The sequence below is a fragment of the Ranitomeya variabilis genome, chromosome 7 (assembly GCF_051348905.1).
Source record: "Ranitomeya variabilis isolate aRanVar5 chromosome 7, aRanVar5.hap1, whole genome shotgun sequence".
In the NCBI taxonomy this organism is placed as follows: Eukaryota; Metazoa; Chordata; class Amphibia; order Anura; family Dendrobatidae; genus Ranitomeya; species Ranitomeya variabilis.
The window spans coordinates 157,201,869-157,208,748 of record NC_135238.1 but is presented as its reverse complement, the minus strand read 5'-3'; the positions used below and the strand labels follow the sequence as shown (position 1 = coordinate 157,208,748).

Genomic DNA, 6,880 nt, shown 5'->3' with positions numbered 1-6,880 from the left:
GTCGAAAATGGCGGACTCGACGCACAAAAAAAGTTACATGGAACTTTTTTTGTGCCGACGGTCCGCCAAAACACGACGCATCTGTCGCACGACGGATGCGACGTGTGGCAATCCGTCCCAATGTGTTGCTAATGAAAGTCTATGGAGAAAAAACGCATCATGCAGGCAACTTTGCAGGATGCGTTTTTTCTCCAAAACTACGCATTGAGACGTACAGCAAGCGACGTTAGTGTGAAAGTAGCCTTAACGGAGGAAGAAGGCTGCCATCCGCAGCCCTGCCGAACGCTGGTGTGAAACCAGCCTAAGGCTGTTATTATAGCACCTTCCATGTGTTACACAGATACATCATGGGCTTGTCCTGCCCTACACATGAAATGAAAGGCGAAAATACAATGTGGAGACTTCATCAGAGCAATGTTTTATTTACATTCAGAACTGGTTTAAGAGGAACAAATGACCATTTCCCACAGAAATCTCAGACTTTTACTTATAGAAATACTGGATAAATATCATTTTACCATTAGATATAGAAACATTTCTAATTTTATAAAACTGCATTTTTTTGCATTGAATAACTTTATGCCCTTGCTTGTTTCATTTTATGCATTTCTACAGTATTTTAAAACTGTAATATGCTGTTGGTGCCTGGGGGCTGGACTGTCGGTTTGGTATGTGGCTCTGCCCCCCCCCCCCCCCCAGGCCTGCCTCCAATGTCTGAGGTTTCGGTGTCCCAGACCAGAGACCATAATAACGGCCTTGAATTGTGAAGGACACGGCAGCCGACCCTGAGAAACATCCAAGGTGGGAACGCCCCATCATGTCGAAGAGAGTCTGCTAGATCCAGGCCTAGCAGACCAGTGCCGGTGGGTTCATGGATGCCAGGAGGGGGTTGGCCTAAAGGAAGGTCTCGTCTTTTCCTGGCGGGTCGGAGAGTTGTCCCGTCGTTTTTTTGGACAGAACATTTCCAAAACAACCAAAATTGAACAGCAGATCTCTTGGGAGGCAGACTTTAGTCCTCTGTTGCAGAAGCGAAGTACTCTTAAACTGATAGGTGCAGAGTAGGACACACTAGAAAGTTGGCGTGCATGATTGTTCAGGGCACTGGCGGTGTGGACCGGCCACCAGAGAAGGCCTAGACCGAAGCCTGGATATTTTAAGAGCAGGGTCACAGGAGCCTCTGGAAAACATGGAGGCTGCATGAATAGGAAGGTTTCCCCAGGAGACGTCCATATTGCTCAGGGGCAAACTAGGACATACTTGTCCTGTCCTTTCCATTTTTTTTTTTTTTTTTTTTTAAAGTAGCCCCCTCACTGCCTGGTAGGATGTATGTGTCCTGAAGATCACACATCATTCTTCACAGACAGATGATGAAGATGGGCATGGAATAACCTGGACGCAGACCTTTCGGCGGCTGGCACATAACGGATTCGTCTTCCCTCCCTACTCTATCTGGCTCTGGGGGGGCCAGAGGGTAGGGGGATTCGTGGCATGGATCGTCCTCTGGGGAACCACAAACACTCTTGATGTGTCAGGGCCTTGCCTCATAGACCACAGATGATACGGTAGTGACAATTCTAGGTGGGAGATTAGAGTGACAATTCCACTGTCACCCTCAAAAGCCGTATCTGAAAAAAAAAGAAAAGAAAAAGGAAAATCGTTAATAAAAAAAACCCCCAAAACCTAAGTCAGAAACTGGGCTGGGTGGTCCAGACCCATGTCTGCCTCCTACTGACATTAAGCTAAAAAGGATTAGCTTCGTGCCAGTTGGTGGTGTGGCCTCCTCTACAGGGAAATACCTAAATTTTTTTTTTGCATAGCATAAGCAGCATACACTCATATTTTTTTTGGTGTACCCCAATGAAGCATTAGCCCCCCCCCACATCAACCAGATGGCCACACAGCATAACCTCGCTCCCCCAGTCAGAAACCTCCACCTCACATTAACCAGCGGGCCACACAGCATAACCTCGCTCCCCCAGTCAGAAACCTCCACCTCACATTAACCAGCGGACCCCACAGGATAAATCCAAAGCCCACCAGACATTCCCTCCCCTCAAGCGTAAATCCAAATATGACGCCCCCTGCCCCAACCATAAATCCCATCAGACACCCCCTCCAATCGAACGCCACCCCAGCTTAAACTCTCATCGGACGTCCAACCCCCACAAACCCCCATCGGACGTCCAACCCCCATCGGACGTCCAACCCCCACAAACCCCCATCGGACATACAACCCCCACCGGACGCGGAACCCCCCACCCAGCAGAAACCCCCAGATGCAGACCCCCCACCCCGCACAAACCCCTATCAGACGTGGACCCCCCCACCCAGCACAAACCCCCATCAGACGTGGACCCCCCCACCCAGCACAAACCCCCATCGGACGTGGACCCCCCCACCCAGCACAAACCCCCATCGGACGTGGACCCCCCCACCCAGCACACACCCCCTTCGATGTCCACCCCCCACCCAGCTTAAACCCTCTTCAGCCCCCCCCAAACCCAACCCATAAGCAGGTCGCCCCCCAATAAAAGGGATCCCCCAGTAAGCAGCAGGTCACCCCCCAATAAAAGGGTTCCATCTGTAAGCAGCAGGTCGTCCCCAAATCCCACCACGGGATCCCCCCAATAGCCAGCAGCAGGTCGCCTCCCCACATTCCACGACAAGCAGGTCGCCTCCCCACATTCAACGACAAGCAGGTCGCCTCCCCACATTCAACGACAAGCAGGTCGCCTCCCCACTAGCAGGTCGCCCTCAAATCTCACCACAGGGGTCCCCCAAATAGCCTGCAGCAGGTCACCCCTCACATGCAGGTCGCCTCCCCACATCCCACCACAAGCAGGTCACCCCCCACATCCCACCACAGGGGTCCCCCAATAGCTTGCAGCAGGTCTCCTCCCACATCCACCACAAGGGTCCCCCCCCCAATAGACAGCAGGTCACGCCCTCCCAAAACCCGACCACAAGCATGTCGCCCTCAAACCCCACCACCAGGGTCTCCCCAATAGCCAGCAGCAGGTCGCCCCCACTAAAAGGGGTCCACCCCGTAAGCAGCAAGTCACCTCCAAACCCCACCACAGGGGTCCCCCTCAATAGCCAGCAGGTCACCCCCAAACACCACCACAGGGGCCCATCAATAGCCATCAGCAGGTCACCCCTCCACAAGCAGGTCGCCCCCACTAAAAGGGGTCCCGCAACAAGCAGGTCGCCTCCCCAAACCCAACCATAAGCAGGTCACCCTCACTAAAATGGGTCCCCCGCACGCAGGTCGCCCCCAAATCACACCACAGGGGTCCCACCATAGGGGTCACCCCAATAGCCAGCAGCAGGTCTCCCACCCCAAACAAGTCACCCCATAAGCAGGTCACCCCTAAATCCCACAACAGGGGTCCCCCCAATTGCCAGCAGCAGGTCCCCCCCCCACAAGCAGGTCACCCCCCACTAAAATGGGTCACCCCCAATAGCATGCAGCAGGTCGCACCCCCACAAGCAGGTCAGGGGTCCCCCAATAGCCTGCAGCCCCCCTCACACAAGCAGGTCGCCTACCACAGAAGTCCACCACAACAGACAGCAGCAGTCCCCCCCCCCACAAAATCCCACAATAGCCAGCAGCAGCAGGTCCCCCCAAAATCCCACCACAGGGGTCCCACACAATAGCCAGCAGCAGCGGAGCCTCCCAAAATCCCACCACAGGGGTCCCCCACAATAGCCAGCAGCAGCAGAGCCCACCAAAATCCCACCGCAGGGGTCCCCCACAATAGCCAGCAGCAGCGGAGCCCCCCCAAATCCCACCACCGGGATCCCCCACAATAGCCAGCAGCAGCGGAGCCCCCCAAAATCCCACCACAGGGGTCCCCCACAATAGCCAGAAGCAGCGGAGCCCCCCAAAATCCCACCGCAGGGATCTCCCACAATAGCCAGCAGCAACGGAGCCCACCAAAATCCCACCGCAGGGGTCCCCCACAATAGCCAGCAGCAGCGGAGCCCACCAAAATCCCACCGCAGGGGTCCCCCACAATAGCCAGCAGCAGCGGAGCCCCCCAAAATCCCACCGCAGGGATCTCCCACAATAGCCAGCAGCAACGGAGCCCACCAAAATCCCACCGCAGGGGTCCCCCACAATAGCCAGCAGCAGCGGAGCCCCCCAAAATCCCACTGCAGGGATCCCCCACAATAGCCAGCAGCAGCGGAGCCCCCCAAAACCACACCGGTCCCCCACAATAGCCAGCAGCAGCGGAGCCCCCCAAAATCCCACCGCAGGGATCCCCCCACAATAGCCAGCAGCAGCGGAGCCCCCCAAAACCACACCGGCCCCCCACAATAGCCAGCAGCAGCGGAGCCCCCCAAAATCCCACCACAGGGGTCCCCCACAATAGCCAGCAGCAGCGGAGCCCCCCAAAATCCCACAGCAGGGGTCCCCCACAATAGCCAGCAGCAGCGGAGCCCACCAAAATCCCACCACAGGGGTCCCCCACAATAGCCAGCAGCAGCGGAGCCCACCAAAATCCCACCACAGGGGTCCCCCACAATAGCCAGCAGCAGCGGAGCCCCCCAAAATCCCACAGCAGGGGTCCCCCACAATAGCCAGCAGCAGCGGAGCCCCCCAAAATCCCACCACAGGGGTCCCCCACAATAGCCAGCAGAAGCGGAGCCCCCCAAAATCCCACAGCAGGGGTCCCCCACAATAGCCAGCAGCAGCGGAGCCCCCCAAAATCCCACCGCAGTGGTCCCCCACAATAGCCAGCAGAAGCGGAGCCCCCCAAAATCCCACAGCAGGGGTCCCCCACAATAGCCAGCAGCAGCGGAGCCCCCCAAAATCCCACAGCAGGGGTCCCCCACAATAGCCAGCAGAAGCGGAGCCCCCCAAAATCCCACAGCAGGGGTCCCCCACAATAGCCAGCAGCAGCGGAGCCCCCCAAAATCCCACAGCAGGGGTCCCCCACAATAGCCAGCAGCAGCGGAGCCCCCCAAAATCCCACCACAGGGGTCCCCCACAATAGCCAGCAGAAGCGGAGCCCCCCAAAATCCCACAGCAGGGGTCCCCCACAATAGCCAGCAGCAGCGGAGCCCCCCAAAATCCCACCGCAGTGGTCCCCCACAATAGCCAGCAGAAGCGGAGCCCCCCAAAATCCCACAGCAGGGGTCCCCCACAATAGCCAGCAGCAGCGGAGCCCCCCAAAATCCCACAGCAGGGGTCCCCCACAATAGCCAGCAACAGCGGAGCCCCCCAAAATCCCACCACGGGTCACTCCCCACACAGACAAGTAGGTCGACCACCACAGGGCCTCCCCCCAATAGCGAATAGCGAGCGGCAAGTAGCATTTTTCACCCTGAAACCACTGACCTCCATGGCGTCCACAAGCTGTCATGCTGCTTTCCTTTGCCGCCTTGGAGAACACGCCCCTCCCGATAGGACATGCCCCCGGAAATGGCGTCACACCTGGAAGGAGCCCATACACTCTAGCATTTACCGCAGCCATAGTTGTGGTGTGCGGCTCTCAGCGGTGGAGGGGCTCTGCTGCGGGACAAGTGCAGTCCCACCCGTGATCGCGCATGCACTGAGAGAGTGCACGCGCACCAGGGCCTGTAAAGAAGATTTATTTAAAGGGCCGGCGGCCCATTTTGTAGCTCAGAGTTCTTAGGGGCCCCTAAGCACTGGGGCCCCGTCGCAATTGCGACCCCTGCGACCGCGGTAGTTACGCCCCTGCATGGATCATAAAAATAAGAACTCACATATACAATTACATGAGTGCTGTATAAAATAAAGACATAAGGAGACAGATCATTGATTTTAAACATATTTTATTAATTACAATCTCTTCCACTACCTAAGACCAATGATCTAGAAGAAGGCAAAAAACCTGGACACGCTCAGCCAATGTGTGTTACAGGGAAAAAAATCCTTCTTGACCCCGAGAAAAGGCAATCAGTTCGAGAACCCTGGACCAAGGCCATACTACAATTAACTAACTGATATATATGGAACAATGATATTCAATATGGTGACTTTGTCCTGGTAACACGCTTCTCCTCCTTACAATCGGACTTTGGAGCTCATAGCTTGACTACGTTCATCTCACCTGTAAAAAAAAAAAAGAACACTACCCCCCTTTCCCAAACACTATCCTTTAAGATACAGGCATAGGAAAGTTGTAGCGTATCAGGACTCTTATAGAGTAGGTGCCTGCGATCGGGAATTGTTGCAGCTTTGACACTGCGTCTTTATGCAGCATCAAAACTGCAGCGACCAGATGTTACAGGATAGTGGATGAAATTTATAGAAATCCCATGTCCACTATGCCAATTTCTCTTGTGGAGACGATAGAAATTTCAACAATAGAAATGTATTGGATGCACTAAATCCGCATGCTTCAGTGAACACATGCGGATCTACCTGCGTTCAATAGAAGGCAGCATTTTGGACAGAGAAAAAATACACTGCATCCAAAATGATGCTACTTCCGGATTGTGGGCACATAGCCATACAGTTTGGTTATACAGCAGACACCTATACAATATGATATCATGATGCACTGATTCCTGAATTAGATCCATATAATCAGTATATAATGACATGATGAGACAAAAAATATGTACAGACATATTAAATGACTAACAGCATGTCCATCTTGATCTGTCCTCCCACCTCTCCTCCTGCTCCCTTTGACCAGATACAATCTGGCTTCCGACCACATCACTCAACTGAAACTGCCCTAACTAAAGTGACCAACGACCTACTAACCGCCAAGAGCAAGCGACACTACTCTGTCCTGCTCCTCCTGGACCATTCCCTCCTGTTACAGATTCTCTCATCTCTTGGCATCACAGACTTGGCCGTATCCTGGATCTCATCATATCTAACAGACCGGACATTCAGTGT

The 6,880-nt window shown here is 54.5% G+C and overlaps 1 long non-coding RNA gene across 1 annotated transcript; it reads right to left on the bottom strand.

Moving 5' to 3' along the window:
* Window positions 1-395: 395 nt before the first annotated feature.
* On the bottom strand, window positions 396-5,416 carry LOC143784199 (uncharacterized). The gene is made up of 2 exons (XR_013217734.1): window positions 5,345-5,416; window positions 396-1,625 (listed from the first exon to the last, which is right to left on the bottom strand). It is a non-coding gene; the product is annotated as an uncharacterized LOC143784199 (long non-coding RNA).
* Window positions 5,417-6,880: the final 1,464 nt, after the last annotated feature.